We start from the raw sequence: 20,763 nt of genomic DNA, 5'->3' as shown, positions 1-20,763 counted from the left end.
TCTCATTTCATGGACTATTCTTTCTCCCACAACCCACCCTGTTATTCAGTCTCCCTGGCCTACCTCACTGCTGGGAAAATTTCTGGGAGCTGAGAGACCAGAGGAAGAGGCTCACAACTCTATCATTACGTTAACAGTATATTAAAGAAACTTACATAGGAGGCAGTCCCAGGTGGCAGAAGACACCATGCATATCCTCCACACTGTGCTCAGGTGCTAAGGGGTTACACAGGACAGGGCAGGATGGACAGGAGTACTGGGGAGTGACCTGCCTGATAAGGGAAAAATGCCTATCGTGCTTGCCTGAGGCAGGGCAACAGCCTATTCCACCAATCAGCACAAACCAGCTTGCTGTGGGGCATAGGGAAGGAGTCTCTGAGGGGATTTAGGGGAAGTAACCTCTGTTCTGCCTTGGATCTGGCTGGCAGGTCCAGCAACGCTTAGGCAGTGGCCACATCATGGAATAGTCTTTCCTTTACATACACATAGGCCCCGATTTCATATATTAATATGATTTTCTCAGTCCAAGACCCACATTCCTAGAAAGATAGTCTGACTGACCCAGCTAAGGTCTGCCCATTAAATCATCCATGCCCAATCAGACAGGGTACCTGAAACCCCATCCATTTGGCAATGAATTATTTTGTTTTTGTAGGTCAGAAAACGTCTAAAATGTCTTCATTTCATCTGTAAAAATTTTTTATTAATATTTTTAATTATAGTTGACATGCAATATATTAGTTTCAGGAGTACAACATAGTGTTTCAACACTTATATACCTTATGAAGTTGTCACTATAACAAGTCTAGTAACCACCTGTCACCATAGATAATTATTATGATATTATTGACTCTGTTCCCTATGCCTACGTTACACCTCCATGACTAATTTTATAACTGGAAGTCTGTACTTCTTAATCCTCTTCCCCTTTTCCACCTATCCCCGGGCCCCTTCCCTATTTCTTTTATTTTTGAAAGATATTTTTAGTGAGTATAAAATTCTAGGTTTATAGTTTCTTCCTTTGAGTACTTTAAAGATGCTGGTCCTTTGTTTTCTTGCTTCCATTGTTTCAGAGGAGAAATTGGCTGCCAAACAGCCTTATCTTTATCTCTCTATATGTAATGAAACCTTTTTCCTCTGGCTGTTTGAAGATTTTCTCTTTATCACTGGTTTTGAGCAATCTAATTATGATGTGGCTCTGTGTAACTTTCTTAGTATTTCTTGTGTTCAGGTTTACTTAGCTTCTTGGATCTATGGATTTATTGTTTTTATCAAATGTGGAAATTTTTTGGCTAGTTCTTCATTTCTTTCCTGTCCCCCACCCTTTTCTTCTAATCTTCAGGGATTACAAGTATACTGTTAGGCTGCTTAAAGTTGTTCACAGCTCACTTACCTTCTTTTCACTTTTTTCCTCATTTTCTCCCTTCCCCAGGGACTCATTTTAGATAATTTCCATTATACCTAAAAGTTCGGTAATCTTTTTTCCCTGCAATGTCTAATCTGCCATTGATCCCATCTGGTATATTTTTCATCTCAGATATTGTAGTTTCTACATTTAGTTCTATTAATATTTGGGGTTTTTTTTCCTACATCTCCCATATCTATATTTAACTCTTTTTAAACATGTAATACAGTTATAATAACCTGTTTTAATTACCTTCCCTGATAATTCTAAAATCTGTATTAGTTCTGAGTTGATATCAAGTGATAATTCTTCTCATTAAGGGTTCTGTTTTCCTGTTTCTTTGTATGCCTGGTAATCTTTGATTGGATGCCAGACATTGTAAATTTCACTTTGCTGAATGTTGGATGTTTTTGTATTCCTATATTCTTGAGTTTTGATCCAAGATGCAGTTAGAAATTACTTGGAACACTTTGTGCCTTTTAAGTCTTGCTTTTATGATTTGTTAGGCAGGTGTAGGGCATTGTTTGGTTTGGGGCTAATTACCACCCATTATTAGTGCACAACCATCCTAAGTATTACACTCAAGACAGCTTTTAGAAAATATTATTTGTTATAAAATGAAATAATGAGCTCAACTCAGGCTCTTTCCAAGCAAGTTGGGCAAGTTTATTAATAAGTCTGAATACCATTTTGCTTCTCTGTAGGACGAGCATATAATTTATTAGCCAAACTAGGACACTTATCCAGGACCAATGCTAAGCACAGCGGACTCCCAGGGAGACTAGCATTATACAGAAAATGAGGATAAGTATATCTGCCTCTTTAGGTTATTGTTGAATTGTAAACAATACTTTAAAATATCTAACAGGGTTTGTCACAGAAAAAGACATCTATTTTATTAATAACTGGATACAGTTCTGTACTTTCCAGAAATCTGGAATATATCCTTCCCAAGTCTCATCCCACCTTTCCCATTTTAAATTTTACCAATCCTTCAACATCAAATTCAATATCATTTGGGGGTATTCATTTCATGAACTCTTCTGTGATCATCCAAATCTAACAGTCAACTAGCAAAAAAGTAATATGATCTAAAAGACCAGATTCTAGAATGAGCTGATCAGAGAGGGAAGAAAAAAAGCAAATTTTAAACAAAGTCAAATAAAATTGAGTACTTGTAACACAGTACCCAATTTGTACAGTGGGGGGGGGGGGTGTTGTGCTCTTCAAAAAGTTCTCTGTGGAGAGGATTCTGGAAAGATAGCAGAGTAGGAAGCAACAGGAATCTGAATCTGTCTCCTCACCTAGATAACAACTGCACTGGCAGAATCTGTCTGATGTAACTATTTTGGAACTCTGGAGTCTGCTGACAGCTTGCAATTTCCAGAGGAAGACCAGGATGGTAAACTGTGGTTAATATAGGTCAATTTCAGCTCTTAGCACAGTAGAAGTGGCCCATTTCCCACCCCACAAACACTTGGCAGGCAGCATGTACACATGTTCCTGGAGCAGCTGCACACAGCTTATGGGAACCAGGGTGGCAAAAAGGACCATGTTCTCCAAACAATGGAAAACTGTGCTTTCATTGCTGATTGCTGCTTCTGATCACAGAGTAGGACACAAAAACGGTGGCAGCCATTGTCATTATCCTTTCCATATTGCCCTCCCCTGCCAGTTGAAGTGATTTCCAGGTGATTTAAATAGTCAGAGTCCTCTTTTCTCACTTCATTTTTCAATTTTTCACCTTTCAGGAGTCAGACATTAAAGATTAGAACATTCCAAAACTACTATACATACAGAAAAATTAGAAACTGACCAGACACGTGGCCACGGTAAGGCTCAGAAAAGACCTGAGATCTTCAGTTTACACCTCAGGCTGATCCTCAGCACAGAGATAGTCTCTGACAATCCAAAAAACAAAACAAAACAAAAAAACCAAACAATAAACAAAAACACTAATAAACCACAGAAAATTTGGAGAAAAGGAGAATATCATTTGCTAAGTTACCAATTATTAGATTCACATGTCCAGTGTTCAAGAATGACAACAACAAATGAACAGAAAAGTATAGCTCATTCAAATGAAAAACATAAATCTATTACAAGTGTCCCTGAAAAAGACCTATGACAGATATACTAGACAAAGACTTTAAAATAAATCTAATAAAGATGCTCAAAGAACTAAAGGAAGATGTAGAGAAAGTCAAGGAAATGATGTGTGAAATATCAATGAAGAGACAGAGAACCTAAAACGATACCAAACAGAAATTCTGGAGCTGAAAAGTACAATAACTAAAATGAAAAATTCATTAGAGAGATTTAAAGGCAGATTTGAGCAGGCAGGTGAAACAATCACCAAACTTGAAGAAAGGACAATGGAAAATTTCAAGTCTGCGTATCAAAAACGAACAAACTAAAGAAAAGCAAACAAAGCCCAGTGACATGTGGGACATCATCAAGTGTACCAAAATATGCATCATGGGATTCCGGAAGTTTGAGCTGACCAGTTTTGTTGTTCTTTCTCAATACTATTGTGCTATTTGATATCCCTTGAGATTCTGTATGAATTTTAGAATGGGTTTTTCTATTTGTGCAAAAAATGTCATTGGGTTTTTGATAGAGACTGCATTGACTCTGTAGATTACTTTGGGAAGTACTGATATTTTAACATTTAAGTCTTCCAATCCAAGAACATAGGATGTATTTCCATTTATTTATGTCTTTTTAAATTTCTTTCAGCAATATTTTGTAGTTTTCATTGCACAAGTGTTTCACCTTCTTGGTTAATTCCTAAATACTTCATTCTTTTTTATTCTTTTGTAAATGGAATTGTTTTCCTAATTTCCTCTTCAGTTTGTTCCCTGTTTGCATATAGAAACACAACTGAGTTTTGTATGTAGACTTTATGTCCAACTTTGCTGAATTCATTTATCAGTTCTAACAACTTTTTTTGTATGTGGAATCTTTAGGGTTTTCTACAGAGAAGATCGTGTCATCTGCAAAGAGAGATAATTTACTTCTTCCTTTCCAATTTGGATGCCTTTTATTTTGAAAAAGAATAAAACTGGATAACTCACACTGACTGATTTCAAAACTTACTACAAAGCTACAGTAATCAAAGCAATGTGGTATTGGCATAAAGAGAGACATATAGACCAATGGAACAGAATAGAGAGCTCCAGAAATTAATGCTTATATACAGCGGGTGCCAAAAAAATATATACACCTTTTAAGAATGGAAAAAAACTGTATTAAAATTACGCTGATGGTAACCACTTTGAGCATGTCTTGTAATTGCAAAGGTCAAACATGACTTGTATTCATGTTTTGTTATCGGTATATATTGAGTATTACAATTTTAATACAATTTTTTTCTTTTGTAAAATGTGTATACATTTTTTTGGCACCCTTTGTATATGATCAAATGACAACTCTCCATTCAAAGGAAAAAGGATAGTTTTTTCAACAAATGGTGCTGGGAAAATTCGGTATTTACATGTAACTGAGTGAAGGTGGACCTATACCTTACAGCATATGCAAAAATTAACCTAAACGGATCAAGAACTTAAATGAAAGACCTGAAACAATAAAACTCGTACAAGAAAACATAGAACAAAAGATTCATGACATTGGATTTGGCAATGATTTCTTGACTAAGACACAGGCAACAAAAGAAAAATAGATAAATTGAACTTCATGGAAATTAAAAAATGTTTGTGCTTCAAAAGACACTATCAAAAGAGTAAAAAGGCAATCCACATAATGGGAGAAAATATTTCCAAATCTGATAAGGAATTAATATCCAGAATATATAGAGAACGCCTAAAATAATAACAATATAACCTAATTCAAAAAATGGCAAAGGACTTGAACAGACATTTCTTCAAAAACAAAACAAAACATAAGAATGGCCAATGAGCACACGAAAAGATGCTGAACATCACTAATCATCAAGAAAATGTAAATCAAACTACAATGAGATTCTACCTCATACCCATTAAGATGGCTACTATCAAAAAGACAGAAAAAAGTTTTAGTAAGGATCTGGAGAAACTGGGATCCTTGTGCACTTTTAATAGAAACAGTACGGCCATTGTAGAAAACAGTATGGTGGTTCCTCAAAAAATTAAAAATAGAACTACTGTATGATCCAGCAATTCCATTCCTGGGTATTTACCCAAAAGAACTGAAAGCGGGGTCTTGAAGATATTTTGTACACCCATGTTCATAGCAGCATTATTCACAAATAGCTAAAACATGGAAGTAACTCAAGTGTCCATTGACAGTTGAATGAATAAGCAAAATGTAATATATACATAGAATAGAATATTTTTTCAGCCTTAAAAAGGAAATTCTGCAATATGTCATAACATGGATGAAACCTGAAGACATTATGTTAAGTGAAATTAGCCAGTCACCAAAAGACAAATACTGTATGATTCTACTTACATGAGGTACTTAAGAGTAGTCAAAATTATAAAGATAAAAAGTATACTGGTGGTTGCCAGGGGCTGGGGGAAGGGGAGAATGGGGAGTTATTGTTTAATGGGTATGGAGTTTCAGTTTTGCAAGATGAAAAGAGTTATGGGGGTGGATAGTTCTGATGATTGTACAACAATGTGATGGTATTTAATACCACTGAACCGTACACTTAAAAATGATTAAGACGGTAAAATTTATGTTATGTGTATGTTATTGTGTACCACGATAAAAAAAAAAAAAAAAAAAAGGAGAGGGGGTAAGTTCTCGGATGTGCTGAACTGACAGGGAAGTAATAGAAAAGAATATCACAAAATCAGGAGGGAAGAAATCTTGCTATGCATATCTCCTTGAATACTTTTAATTCATTCAGGTAACTAACTGTTGTCAGTGCAATAAGGTTTCTGTTTACTTTACTTACTGTTGGTCAGGACTATGGGAAAGCTATTTTCCAGAAAGTAGTCCTAATGATTTCACAAAATAAAAGGAGGAAGAGAATAAAGAGTACCTAAGACAATGATGAACTGGAATCCAAGTGAAATTTCTCATTTGCCATGTTATAGGCAGACATAGTTCATGCATGAATAATTGTTTTAAATACAAATTATTTTAGTTCTGAGAATATAACAAGCTAAAAGTTATAAATAAGTCCCATTTCATTAAAAGTATTCAAAGCATTTAAAAAAATCTTTATGACTTAGTTATTTGTCTATACGTCGATACTTGTCAAAACTGGGTGATGGAGCTGGAGGTCATATTCTTCTCTACTTTTGCATTAATTTTGAAATTTTCCATAATAAAAAGTTAAAAAAATTATTTACTTAGTGCATTTTTTACCATAGGGTGTTAAATCACTCTGGGCGTTAAGTGTCACATGGTTCCATAGGACAACAATGAACTAGAACGAATGCAAAGCAAGGAGAACGCTCAAATGAAATAATTCACCTACCATGCGATCATTGAAGCTCTTTTTGCTTCAGGATCCCAACCTTCAAAGAACAGTAAATCTAACCAACCCAGCCAGTTGTATTTACAGTCTGACTGTACCTCACAAACTGATGTACCTACATTTGTATTGATGGCTTCTTCAGCAGCTTCCCACTTGTTTCCCCAAAATCCCATTCTTAAGACAACTGCATACATTTACTTTTGGATAAACAGTGATCTGCCCACCCATGGGTGCAACAGTGATCTCTAGATTCATTACAAAAGAGAGATCTGAATAGTGTCTGGTACATATTGACACTCAGAATTCCATAAGAAGGACCATGTACCACAGGAACAGATATAAACACTTTTTTCTATAAAATGCTCCACAAATCACTGGGGGAAAAAATAGTGGAGTAGGAACTTCCCAGAAGTGTTATTTCAGGAAAGACTTAACAATGGAAAATGTAAAGAAGAAAAAAATTAAAAGAACTTTAAAGTCAACATGGTTTTTAATCAATCAGAACCTTAGGGATCAGTCAACAATTGTTCAGAGTGCCCACATTTACACAGCTTCCTCCAAAATACATTAAGTGCACATAAGAAAAGAATGTCCAGGAAACTATATTTTCCAACAAACTGGCTTGTTTGTAAATAGTATCTCCAAAGGAATGTAGTTCAGGAAGGTAAGAAACCCTGTTATTGTTATCTGTACAACATCAGCATGACCTTAATCAGTAACTTTCTCCTAATGCATATGTGGAAAAAAAAAAAGGACATCTTTCTAAGGGATAACACAAATACCAAAAGAAACTAAAACACCAATGGTAATATCTTTATATAATTTTAAAATCAGAGCATCACAAGTTTGTGCAATATTCTAATTTACATTGCAATCCATGGTAATGAGAATTAAAAGTAGATATGTGAGATTTTTTAAGCCAGTTCTAATATCTTTGCATTTTATGCTGCTACACATACGGCTTTACTACTTATGCCTAAAATATATCATCATATATAACATTTATGTAACATACCACAAGCTGTCCAATAATGATATATTTAAGTATTGAAACAAGAATCAAAACATCCACATATAAATATATTCATTGCTATTGTAGATGAGGACAAAACAAACAAAAAGATACCTAATTAAATGAAAAAACTCTAACAAAAAAAGTGCAATTTAAGACTAAGAGAGTACAGTTACCCTATTCACAAAGCTTTACCCAAAGTAAAAGAGAAGTAAATTAGTCCTTTCATACTTGGCACACTTAAAAATAGAACCAAGCACAAGCTGAGTTAGGAGGGTGTCCACATGTGGGTCACCCTGACACAAAGTATCAGAGCCCAAGGTGGTGTGAGGACATCCGCACAGAGGGAGAGGTGGGCAACAGCGATGGGAAATTAGTTATGTACAGCGGGATCGACCAAATATATTAAGCACAACAGGAGCCAGATTTCACACTTTCAGGAAAGGAAGTTGCAATTTGGCAAGGGAAAAAACTTGAATGAATGCTGTGATGTCAGATTAGGATTGGACATATCTGTATGAACAACTCATGATTTTTAGATAGATAGATAGATAATAAGTAAATGAACATATGTATGTATATAAGTGTATATACATGTATATGTATATATGTATATATGTATATACGTGTATATGTATATAAGTGTATATGTAGCTGAGAAGATGTGGGAACACCCCAATAGCCATGATCATATCTAGCACCCAGATCATGGTTTCCAAATACCATTCTCCACTAAAAAGAACCTGAGCTCCTTGGAGAAATGGCTGATTCCAGGACTAGGGCAGGAAAGAACATGATGACCCTAGAACATCTTGTGCCAGCCAGAAGTGCTCAAACAATTATGGGAACTTGTCAAAAGGTAACAGAAGCCAACTTGAAAGGAAAGTATCAGATTATAACTTATTAGGAAATGATGAGTACACACTGCAATAAATGAATAAATGTAAAGTTTCATGATAAAAGAGATTTTTTAAGTCTTCAAGTACTTCCCCACAAAATGCTTTGTAAATACAAAGGAAGAAATTTTACAGTAGACAAGCCTGGCAGATACCACCTTAGCCAAGTGATCAAAGTGAACAGCATCAGTAATGGGACAAAGAAAAATCACGAGTCATCTCATGATTAATAAGATGCAATTAGAAGAACCGAGAATCAGATTTGTGACATTCCTATCAAAGATGCCTAACCTGAATCTAATCATGAAGAAACCGCAGACAAACACAAATTGAAGGCCATTCTACAAAAGAGCTGGCCTTCAATCTTCAGAAGTGTCAAGGTCATGAAAGTCAAGGAAAGACTAAGGGTCTGTTCCATACTACGGGAGACTAAATAAATAGGACAACTAAAAGCAATGGGTAATTCTGAATGGATCTGCTTACCAGAAAGAACATTATTAGGGCAGTTGGTAAAACTTGAATAGGGCCCAGGGAGTATATGTTGTAATCAATGTTACTTCCTGATTTTGCTGGCTGTATTATGAGTATGTAGATCGATGTCCTTGTTCGTTTAAAAAATAAATGCACTAAATATTCAGGCAACTTACTATCAAATCAATAAGGAAAAAATTCTACGTACTGTATTTGCAAGTTTTTTGTACATTTGATTTTTTTTTTTTAATTAAAAAGATAGAGGGGCCGGCCTGGTGGCTCAGGTGGTTGGAGCACCGTGCTCCTAATGCTGAGGTCGCTGGTTCGACTCCCACATGGGCCAATGAGCTGCGCCCTCTACAGCTAAGATTGAGAACAACAGCTCTCCCTAGAGCTGGGCTGCGATGAGGAGGTTGGCATAAGCTGCGGTGGCTGCTGTGGGCTACCGTGTGCTGCCTGGAGCGGTCAGTGGCCAGTGTGAGTGGCCGGCAGCCAGCGTGAGCTGCCATGGGCTGTTGTGTGCTGCCGTGGGCTACCATGAGCAGCCCGTGGCCAGCATGAGTGGCTGGCAGCCAGAGAGAGCTGTCGGGAGCTGCTGTGAGCAGCCCACCGATGACTGACCACCGACTGCCTCCGCACAAGGCTCATACCAGCACGGGCCAGGGAGCTGTGTCCTACACACCAAGACTGAGAAACACTGGCTTGAACCAGAAGAGGGGGGCAGGGGGAGGCGGAAGAAGGGGGGTAAAAAAGACAGGGAACTCACATCCAGTGTAATTACCCTAAACAAATTACCTGATTTTGATTTCTCTACCTCAGTCTACAAATGGAAGCAATACTGCCTATCCCCCAGGAGTATTATGAAGATTACATTACATAAAAATATGTTTAGCATACTTATTGGAAGAAAGGTTTTATTTAATAAAAAATATATTAATTTATAATCCTACTTTAGAAGTATTGTGCCTCAAGAGATGTAATCAGGCTGCTCCCATATCCCCAGCGCCCTACTCTTCCTTCCTGTTCCCTTTACTTCCTTTCCCTTTCCCTTACTCAATGTACATTCATAAGCGTATTTCAAGACGAAGCTCAAGTACTGCTGTTCCTTTGAGCCCATATGACTCTGCTCCATCTGCTCAGACATGATGGCGCTCTTATTTGTATTCCCACTATTCCTTCTACACACATTCATCATGATTCTTCTAACATATAGCACTGTGATCTCCTTCTACCATTTCTCTACTAAGAGGATGGCCTACTTGATGGCATGAACATGAATTCATCTTAGCCACCATCATGCCTATACCAGGGCTTGGCACCTAGTAGGTGCTCAATAAATGAGTTCTGAATGAATGACTCTACCAAAGTGAATGAGCAAGTGACGGCACAAAAGGGGCATGGTTACAATTTGAGGCACCTGAATATTTGGGGACAGATCAGGCAGGCATTCACGTCTAATTTTTGCTGAACAGCTTGTTGTCTTGTAGCTGTGCTCTTTCCCTCTTAATGAGTGTTTGCCTGGTGGTTGGTTTTTTCACACGCACCCTCATAAAAACACACTCTGAAAATATATACCTACTGCCTCTCCTTACACCACAAAAGAAATAGATTTTTCCAACAAATATTTGAGGGCCTGCTATACACGTGGCACCATCCTAGTATTCCAAGGTGAACAAATCAGACCCTGTGCACTGGTGGGGAGGGGCGGCATTTTTGTGAGTTGCAAACCTTACTCTGTCAAATATTTAACCAGGTTATACTTCTCTGTTTAACAGGTGAAAAACAAAGCACATCATTTAAGATAAGTGATTTGCTCTGTGTCACTGAGCAAGTTAATGGATGAGCCAGGACCAGAATGCTAAGCCTTTCAGTTATACATTTAATTCTTAGTTGTGTCAGATTATCTCCCGTATTTCAAATGGAAAGTCTCATTCAATACAACACAATAATGTAAATATCATAATGGTGTCACCTTGAATCACAAATCTAATGCTTAAAGGAAGGGCAATAAACTTTACCTCGGGGAAAGTTAAAGAATAACTTTACTAGCCTTTGTTTGAGTCATCCAACCACACCCTAGAAACTACTCATTGAGAAATATAAAGGTGATACCAAAATACGAAAGTCTGGTGGAGGAAAACAAAATTTAAAGACTTAAATTCTTCCAGTCCTGAGCCAATATCCTCTTCACTTAAAAGTAAGATGTGTGAGGGTTTTATTTTCAGCCTAGTGACTCCCCCAAATGAAAACTGGGTGACTGTTTACACAAAAATAGGAACTGCACTATACAGAAGAGTTGTTAAGGATCAACAATCTAGGTGGGCAAGGGCACTGATCTGAAAGCTGATTCTTCTTATTTTCAAATTTTCATATTCTCTTCTGATCTCCACTACATAATTCATGTGGGCAGGTTTGGGGGTTTGGGGCTCACACAGATTACGCAAAGGTCTTTGCTTTATTCTTTACTTAGACTATCTCCATAGCCCAAGGCAGATAGCACACTGAACTAATAACTGCTGCTCACAACAGCCAACCTGAGCTTCCCGCTCTGAGCAGGAAGCGTGGCCCTCACTGAGCCACCTCTAAGTCCCACCTTCAGGGCCCAGATCAATGCCTCTTCCTCTGTGGGCTTCCTCTTCCTCATTGTCCCCACTGCAGGTCTCTGGGGACAGAGAGGATTCCTATGTACTCTCCGCATGGTCACTTTCTAGGTGGTGCAATAGGTATTGACGTCTCTCCACTGAGGGCAGAATCACACCTCCCACACCTCGGCCCGCAAGGGCACATGGACAAACAGCCTATAGGCGTGGCTTGTGTGGTCCACGAAGCAAACTTATATTTTTTAAATTAACTGCAACCATTAAGACATTTTATGTAAAATTCCAGTTTTTAGGCTTCTCTGCAAAAATTAGAAGTTCCACAGGCAGGAGGTCCTTACCGGAGCTATTTTGAATCTGTGTTTAACAAAGAAATTTTAGATTCTTGGAAATAACATGTATCTTATTCATGACTCAACAGTATAGCCTAACTCCTAGGGTCAACTGATGCCTCATTTTCAACATGGTTGCTGACATGAGATGTATAAGTTCAGTCCCTTGAAATCCAACACATAAAGAACTATTGATGAAATGCAACAAAAATATTTTCTGACTGTCATTTTTCAGCACCCACAGAAACAACAGATTTTATTCAATAATCCTATCATGACTGTTTCCTTCAGTCCTCACCCATATAAAAAGCCATTGTACTAGAGGCAACCCCAATTTGCAAACTAATCATTCCTAAGCAATGGTCAAAGGGTAAGAATTATGTAAGGCAAAGTCAAATTTGTAAATTCCTATTTTATACTACAAAAATAGCTAAGTAAAAAGAAGAAAATCTTGATACAGGCTTTTACAAATATTAAGCATGTAGAAACTTAATTTTAAAGAATCACATTATGAATATTCTGTATCCTTTTCAATTTGTTTTCCTTGTGAGGGCTAGCCAGACTGAGCTTTCACTAAAGACTACACTGGATACCAACTTCTTTTTCTAACAAATCTCATTATGCAAGTGCAGACTGCTATCTCTCGAAGGACCTTTGACCTATCTTCACACTTCATTGGTCTCACATTTTTTTCAAGGCCAATTCACGAACACACCCAAAAGTCTTCAATGTGTACCTTAGAGGAAGGTACATATTTGCATGGGAGCGTACTCATCAATGACCCTTGTCTTCTATCTCAGTTTCCTAATAAGATATTCCAGTAAGACAACCATGTCTATTTTTCAATCACCATTTCAAATATGTTACACAATTTGGTAGAAAGCATTTAAACGATTACACATTTAGGACAGAGAGTCTTCTTAAAAGTTGCCAAAAAACCTTCTGCTAAATTCTGAAGAAATGCCACTCATTCTTTGATCCTCACCTCAGGTCCTACCTTGCTACAACAAGTACTTTGTTTTTGTTTTTTAAGATTTTATTGGGGAAGGGGAACAGGACTTTATTGGGGAACAGTGTGTACTTCAGGACTTTTTTTTTTTTTTTCAAGTCAAGTTGTTGTCCTTTCAATCTTAGTTGTGGAGGGTTCTGTTCAGCTTCAAGTTGTTGTCCTTTCAGTCTTAGTTGTGGAGGGCGCAGCTCAGCTCCAGGTCCAGTTGCCTGTTGTTAGTTGCAGGGGGTGCAGCCCACCATACCTTGTGGAGTGGAACCAGCAGCCTTGTGGTTGAGAAGACGCACTCCAACCAACTGAGCCATCTGGCCACCGCGGAGCTGAGTGGCAGCTCATTGATTTATTCTAGCTGCGGAGGGTGCAGCTCGCTGGCCCATGTGGGAATCGAACCGGCAGCCTCATTGCCCAGAGCTCACGCTCTAACCACCTGAGCCATCTGTCTGCTCAATTAAACACCTTTGACGAGAGAAAATTCCTCTGTCAAAAATCTTTGCCTAATTCAGAGTTCTATGGAGATGTATAGAAACAATCCAAAATTTTTCCATCTCAGAAATCAGCCTGTCTGTGTCACATGGGTAAATTGTATGATTTCTGAATTATATCTCAATAAAGCTGTTTTGTTTTTTTAAATCAGCCTGTCAAATTTTTTTGAAACCACAATTTATTACTTTAGTTTGGTGTTAAGACTTCTCAAATTCCGTTCCTTTTTCAAAACAGTCATCACAATCAAATGCAAAAAAAACGAACTTGAAGGCTATCCTGTTCATTTTCATTCTGGCTTTCTGATGACTACTGGTACTATGCTCTCCCAGAATAACAGATTTTCTTGACCTGATGTTCTGTTTTTCACAAACCTTTTCTCAGTGATAACAACAGGCAAACACTTTGTGGAGTGTGACAATTTACAAACAAGGATGGGGTTCTAAAGAGAAAACTTTTGCTTGAGGAAGAGCTGGGGATAGAAGGATCTGTGACCAGATCCCAGAGCTGATGGTTCAATGGACTTTGCTTAAGCAGGAGTCACAGAGGAATTTATTTATCATAAAACATACCATAAAACCAGAGAGGGCTACCAGCCAACTGCTCATAAATTTGGATCACCTAAAGTAATTATCTCAGAAAACAACTGATGCAGAGATTTTACTTATGCAGATGGCAGTGGGCAGGAACAACAGTTTGAGATACGTGTGGGTGTTTATACATGTATCTTACCATAAAGCAACAGTTCCGGAGTATGTAATCTCCTCCCTACCCTTAGAAATATTTACCTAAAAAAAAATCTACCTAAACATCCACCTAGACTAACAAGCTGCTAACCAACACCAGGAAACCATGTGCTCACACCCAAGGAAAAAAGGAGCTAGAAGACGTGAGCGCTCACACAGGGCAGGGAACACTTTATTTCTCCTCTCCTCAACGGTCCAAAGCAGTTTAGTTCCTTTTCATTTAATTAGGACAAAAAATAAGTTTCTACTATTGTGTACCTCTAAATCCCACAAACTAGAAATGTAACTTTTAGCAACATATTAACTGAATAATGAATACTGTGGTTAAGACTGTGGGCTTTACCTGAGAATGCTAAATAAGAAAGTGAGGCCTTCAGCTCCCGCTCTGGCCAGGGGAGCAAAAGCCTGGCAGATGCTCTGGCACTGTGCCCCACTGTGTCCACAAAGCTCAGCATATCCAGAGACTGGTTTCAAGAGCACCAAGTACCAATTAGGCAAGTTGCAAGTATTCTCACCCACCAGAACTTGGCATTCTACTAAGAATTATATGGCCAACCAAAGAATCTAGAAGCTTCTGTGATGTGAAGCTAAAACAATGATGTATACTTCCCTGTGTGAATCATAAAAATATTTTTCAGTACTGTAAAAGTCACAATATGGGCAACGTGAAACACGTAGAAAACAAATCCAAACACAGGCAGTTCTTGCTTCCATTCAAAAATACAAAAGTAAGACTAGAAAGTACCCAAGATGACCAAGCGGAGAGGATGGTAATTGGACATGCATCTGGTTTTAAGTTCACACCGAGTTTAAGTTCACACGTACACTACATCAGTGGTTCTCAGCCTGGGTCATTTTGACTCTCCAGGAATATTTGGCAATGTCTGGGTCTAGTGGTCACCAGGGAGGAAAGGTTAGAGTGCTGCCAAACAGGACAGTTCCCACAACAAAAAATTTCCCAGCCCAAAATGTCAATAGGGCAAACTTGACAAATCCTACACTAATCAAATACGTTGGTGATGGTCACCAGTGTCAACAGTTAAAGAAAATCCTTTGCTTACCAACGACTTTCATTTGTAGAGAACTTTAAGACCTTTTGTCTATACTGTTTCTGTTGATCTCACACAGACATAAGAGTGGGCTAACGGAAACCATAGGAGGAAAAAGAAGCCTTGTTGTCATTTAATGGCCAGAATGCATTTCTATTATGTTACACTATATACCTAGTCTGGTACATGAAGTTATAATTGAAAAACATTTTGGTTGAAATTATTAGGAAATTACACACTATTTTGCTGTCTACAGTGCTGAGCATTAAACATTTTTTAATGACAAGATTATTATTGTAAATATGCATTACTGAAATGGGTGGTATTGCAAATTTTTTCTATTTGTCATGTCAGATTGTCAGACAATTTCTGTTGTAATATCTAAAAGCACACTCTTAGAGCTATTTCCCTTCAGAGCCACTCTTGTTCCTCTCCTAATTTGACTTTTCATCTGCTGTGAACAATGAAAAAACTAAAAGCAAGCTTATTAAAGAATTTGCTGAATAAAGGCTAACGTGAATAAAGTACAGAGTTTTTCAACATTATTTTATGAGCGGATATTTTTCAACTTGAGCTAATGTCCTAGTGGTTACCACTGGTACCCCCAGTCTGACCTATGTAAGTGTAGTGCTATTAGATGTTATATATTTCCAAACCATTTCCATAAAGCAAATGAGAATTTCATGTTTTCTAAGATAACAACAAGTGGTTCAAGGACCACTCCTACATATTCCTACCTGTATCACTGGAGAGCAATAACATTCTAAAAAAAATCATTTTCACGATGAAAAAGCATGTATCAGTAGTATATAGAATGTACATGTGATACGTGGGATAATACAGTGAAATAATGTGCAATGGTAGGATTATATGTCTACAAAAGATATTTCACTTTTGTTGAAGATGAAAAGACACTGGTGAAAGGCAAAACATCCAAAAGGAAAACAAGGAATTCATATGACGTGTTAATATAAGTTCACTTTGTAAGATTTTTAGGAGCAAATACAAACATCTGCAAATGTGAAATCTGCTGCTTCTACTCATATAAATATTATGGGTATCGATCTATAAGTTTTGCCACATTAATTTTATCACATATCTTCAAAAGGGCCCAGGTCAACTCTAATTACCAAAAAAATACACACAAATACCATAAAATATATATATTTGTGTGTGTGTGTTTGTGTGTGTATATACATATATACACACACATATATATATATCCAAAAAATGTATACAAATTTTAAGAAAGGAAAAAACTGTATTAAAATTGTAATACTCAATATACACCAATAACAAAAGACAAACACAAGTCACATTTGATTTCTGTAATTACAAGAGGTGCTCAAAGTGGTTACCATCAGCATCCAGACACTTCTAATTACAGCAAACTACTGCTTGAGCAATGCTGACCAAAGTGTCCACTTGTATCGCTGCACATGCCATTTCAATTTCTTCCCAAAGCACTGCCAGTGTAGCCGGTTTTCTGTGGTACACCACATCCTTTAAGGTCTCCCATAGATAGAAGTCAAAGGGTGTCAAGTCAGGAGAACATTCTTGAATTTCAAATACCACTTCAAAATAGTCTTGCACTCCTCAAACAACAACCATGCTTCCGCCATTTTCTTTGACTGTCCTGCCTGTCGCGTGGTGACGCCAGCATTCATTTGATTAACGCCATCTTTTGAGCGAACATCACACTACACATTGCTCCCGTAATTCAATTCAACTTCAAAAAGTAATACATAGATAACGTCTCTTAAATTGTGCGTGCATTTTTGGCACCCCTGGTATGTGTATGTATGTATGTATATGTACATATACATATATGTACATATACATATATACATATACATGTTTATATATGGATAAAATTTGTAGTTAGCATTTTTTGAGTACCGAATATGTAAATGTACCAAGCTTTACATGCATTACTTAATTTAATCATTCACAATCTTACAAAATAAATACTTTCATTATCCCAATTTTGTCAATAAACAGCCTTAAGGAGGTAACACAACTTGCCCAAAGCTGTAAACTAGCGGAGGCAGGATTTGAACCTAGGCCTAGCTGATTACGGAGCCAGATTTCTCAACTGGTTTAACCACACTTTTAAATGAATCTACTCCTCTCAGAACAGAAAGATTTCTGTCATTCACCATGTTGACTGGCAAAAAATAACTCTCCAGGTAAATCCACAAGAAAAACACTTAATTCAGGAAAAAAGGAAAAAGAAACAATAACCACCACCACAGTACGGGAAACACACACCTCGAACCCAGGGCTCCAACTGGCTCCCACATGAAGGAAAATAATGGCCTCATTCCAAGATGGCTATTCTATTTATTAGCATCCCTTCCGCTGAAGTTACCATCAAGTTCAACAGGAAGTCAGGACTAGAGAGTCAACAGGGGGCCCAGCTCCACCCATCGTCCTCCCAGCTCCATGGTTACGCATCCCAAGATGTCAGTTCACTTTTATCAACCATTATAATTTTTAAAAATCTTATTCACTACTTCTTGACTTACAGGCAGTACACAGACAAAATTCAGTCAAAATACCCTGTGGCTTCTTATCACATTATGTAGTTTTTTGAATTAGAATAAATTTGAACCTTGTGCACAAGTTAATCATATTCTAAATGTCAGTACCTTCAAAAGTTTCAAGGAATTCCCATTTTCCTAGCATAAAGCACTGAGAAGACAATTAAGTTAATTATACTCATATAAAAAAACCAGAGTGGGCCCAGATGCACAAAAATACTAATTTACATGAAGGAAATGACCTTCTAGAAGACAGTGTGATTAAAGCTTTCTTCTTTGAAAAGACCCGACTATTTCAAAGTAGCTAAGAAATTAACTTAGCCTAAAAAATTCTAATTACTTAAAATTTAAAGCATAACTATGTATGAGAGTTACCAGGAAGGGAGAAACTATTTTAAATAACTCTGTAAAGAGCTATTTGTATTCAAATTATTACTGCTTACCTGAGCCTCCCACTTTTTCCACCCCACCCCACCCCCGTCCCGCCCCCTAATTCCTGTTCAAGCCATTTCTCGGTGTTAGGAGCATGGTGCTCCAACCACCTGAGCCACCAGGCCGGCACCCTGAGCCTCATTTTTCAGTTACAGAATAACCAACTTTTCTGTGAGTAAGGAATATCTAATGCAAGATAACAGTCAGAACAAATTACCATGGTTTAAGGTTCTCCTCCATTTAAAAAATGTAGACAGAAAGTTTTAGAATGTAGTATTAAATGAAAAGAGCTGGAAAGAGATGGCGTGTGTGACGAGCCGTAAAAACTCAAGGGTAAGTCTCAGCTTGTTATGTAGTTCAGGTTAAATATATCACAGGATAGCAAATCCCTTTACTTTGCCAATGGATTTTTTTTCCTTTTACCCCACTCCTCACCCGTAATAGAGATTTTCAAAGAAGTAACTTTGTCTCAAAGAAACAATTAACAGTAATGTAACTTCAATAGCTATAATCAAAGGATACTTTGTTACATAAAACAGATACACTTTTTAAAAAACTTTTATTTATTTAAGTGTGTTTTTCCAGGACCCATCAGCTCTAAGTCAAGTAGTTGTTTCAATCTAGTTGTGAAGGGCCCAGCTCACAGTGGCCCATGTGGGGATCGAACCAGCAACCTTGTCATTAGGAATGACTCTAACCAACTGAGCTAACCAGCTGCCCCAAACAGCTATACTTTTGAAAGCCACAGTTAAAAGCACTTTTAAATTGAATCATCTCTCAAAGTACCAAGGAAACTTATTTAAAGGAATCCTATTTTGGAAAAAGAAAGAAAGAAAGAAGGAAGGAGGGAGGGAGGGAGGGAGGGTGGGAGGGAGGGAGGGAGAGAGAGACAGAGAAAGGAAGGAAGGAAAAGAAAAGATACTGAATAAAGAAAAAATTAAGGAGGTAAGATGGTGATAAAACTTGTGTATTAGCTGTAGAACGTTTAGCAATATCCTAACCTCTCCTCCCTGGATAGCAGTAGCTCCAGACATTGCCAAACACTCCCTGAGAGTCAAAATCACCCAGGCAGAGAAACACTTGTTTAGTACAAGTGTATTTAAATTACGTATTGGACTGGCATAAAATGTGCACTTTGAAAATATAGCATTCAACACAGGAATTCATTCACTTATTCACTCAATTAGAATTTCACAAACACCCAATATGAGCCAGAAACTCTTTTAGGTGTTGGAGAAATAGTGGGGAACAAGACAGGGACAGTCCCTACTCTCATGACGCTCACGTAAAGGTTCACCTTTATGTTCAAGTGACTCAACCAATTACTGTGATGATGAAAGCTGCTCTGTACACACAGCTCTCAACCTGATGAACTGAAGGCCGCATGACAACTCTTTTCTCTCTCTTATTTATTTTTTTTGGGGGGGGCAGGGGTCTCTGTTCTGTATCTTTTATCAAGTTAAGGTTTACAAGGTCTTTACTGTCCTCACATAGGAGGAAAATGACAAATTTTATTAAATTTTCCTAGTAAAGAGTGAAAAGAAATTTTAGTGGAACTCATGCTTGAAAAATGACAACTAACGTAATTAGGAAAATAAATTTATTCTTTTCTTACATTTCACAACATTTAAGGTATAATCATTGTGTCTCCTCTCTCGTGGGTCGTGAAGGAATTCATGAGTCAGGTAGAAATATAAAAGGAAGACTTATTAAAGTAAGAGGGTCCACTGGGCAGAGTCCGCTGGAAACGACTGCAAACTACTGCCTCTCTACCTTATTCTTAAATCAGTTTGATCCCACACTCAGCCTCCACCTGTTCCTGCCAAGATAGCAGCCCATGGTGTTCCAGGTGCTGTGGCCATCAGTGTTCTGGCGCAAACGGCCCAGGCCTGGCACCCTCCCTGTAAGGTTTGTGCAATGCTCACCTGCACCACCTACTCCAAACACTCACCCCCACCACCTCCTTCCTTGTCTTAGACCAGCTGCTCAGGCCTAAGTTCACAGTCTCCACACTGGGAATCCTGACTGTATCCTGCCTTTGAAAAAGAGACTGCAACAAATAAAACCCCCGCTCTCATAGGGTTTATGTGTTTCTGTGTGTACTGCAGTGGGGTTGGGAAGAAGGGGGCACAGAAAATAAGAAAAAATACAGAGTTGGATAGTGGTCAAACGAAGTAAGGAGTATGGGAGTGGAGCTTCCCATTTTAAATAAGGTGGCCAGGGAAAAGTCGCAGTGAAAAGATGTATTTAAGTAAAGATGTGGAGTGGATGAACTCAGTACTTTTTAAACACTGAAAGTAAGGCTTCAAGTGACTGAAATTTCATATTAGTCAAGGCTTCCAAGTCAACAATAAAAAGTGGTG

At 37.8% G+C, this 20,763-nt stretch overlaps 1 protein-coding gene across 2 annotated transcripts in view; it reads right to left on the bottom strand.

Moving 5' to 3' along the window:
• FGD4 (FYVE, RhoGEF and PH domain containing 4) overlaps positions 1-20,763 on the bottom strand; it is a 183,534-nt gene that overhangs the window by 147,444 nt on the left and 15,327 nt on the right. Inside the window, exon 1 of one of the 2 annotated variants that reach the window (XM_074325842.2) lies at positions 156-177. The exons of the other annotated variant lie outside the window; for it this stretch is intronic. The gene's annotated coding sequence lies outside the window, so the exon portion shown is untranslated. Of the gene's footprint in view, positions 1-155; positions 178-20,763 lie in introns of those variants that run through there. 2 annotated transcript variants of the gene reach the window in all.

Source organism: Rhinolophus sinicus, chromosome 1 (assembly GCF_057876585.1).
Source record: "Rhinolophus sinicus isolate RSI-liver-muscle chromosome 1, RSI-T2T, whole genome shotgun sequence".
NCBI lineage: Eukaryota > Metazoa > Chordata > Mammalia > Chiroptera > Rhinolophidae > Rhinolophus > Rhinolophus sinicus.
The sequence above is the reverse complement of the archived record's forward strand: the minus strand, read 5'-3'. Positions and strand labels throughout refer to the sequence as shown.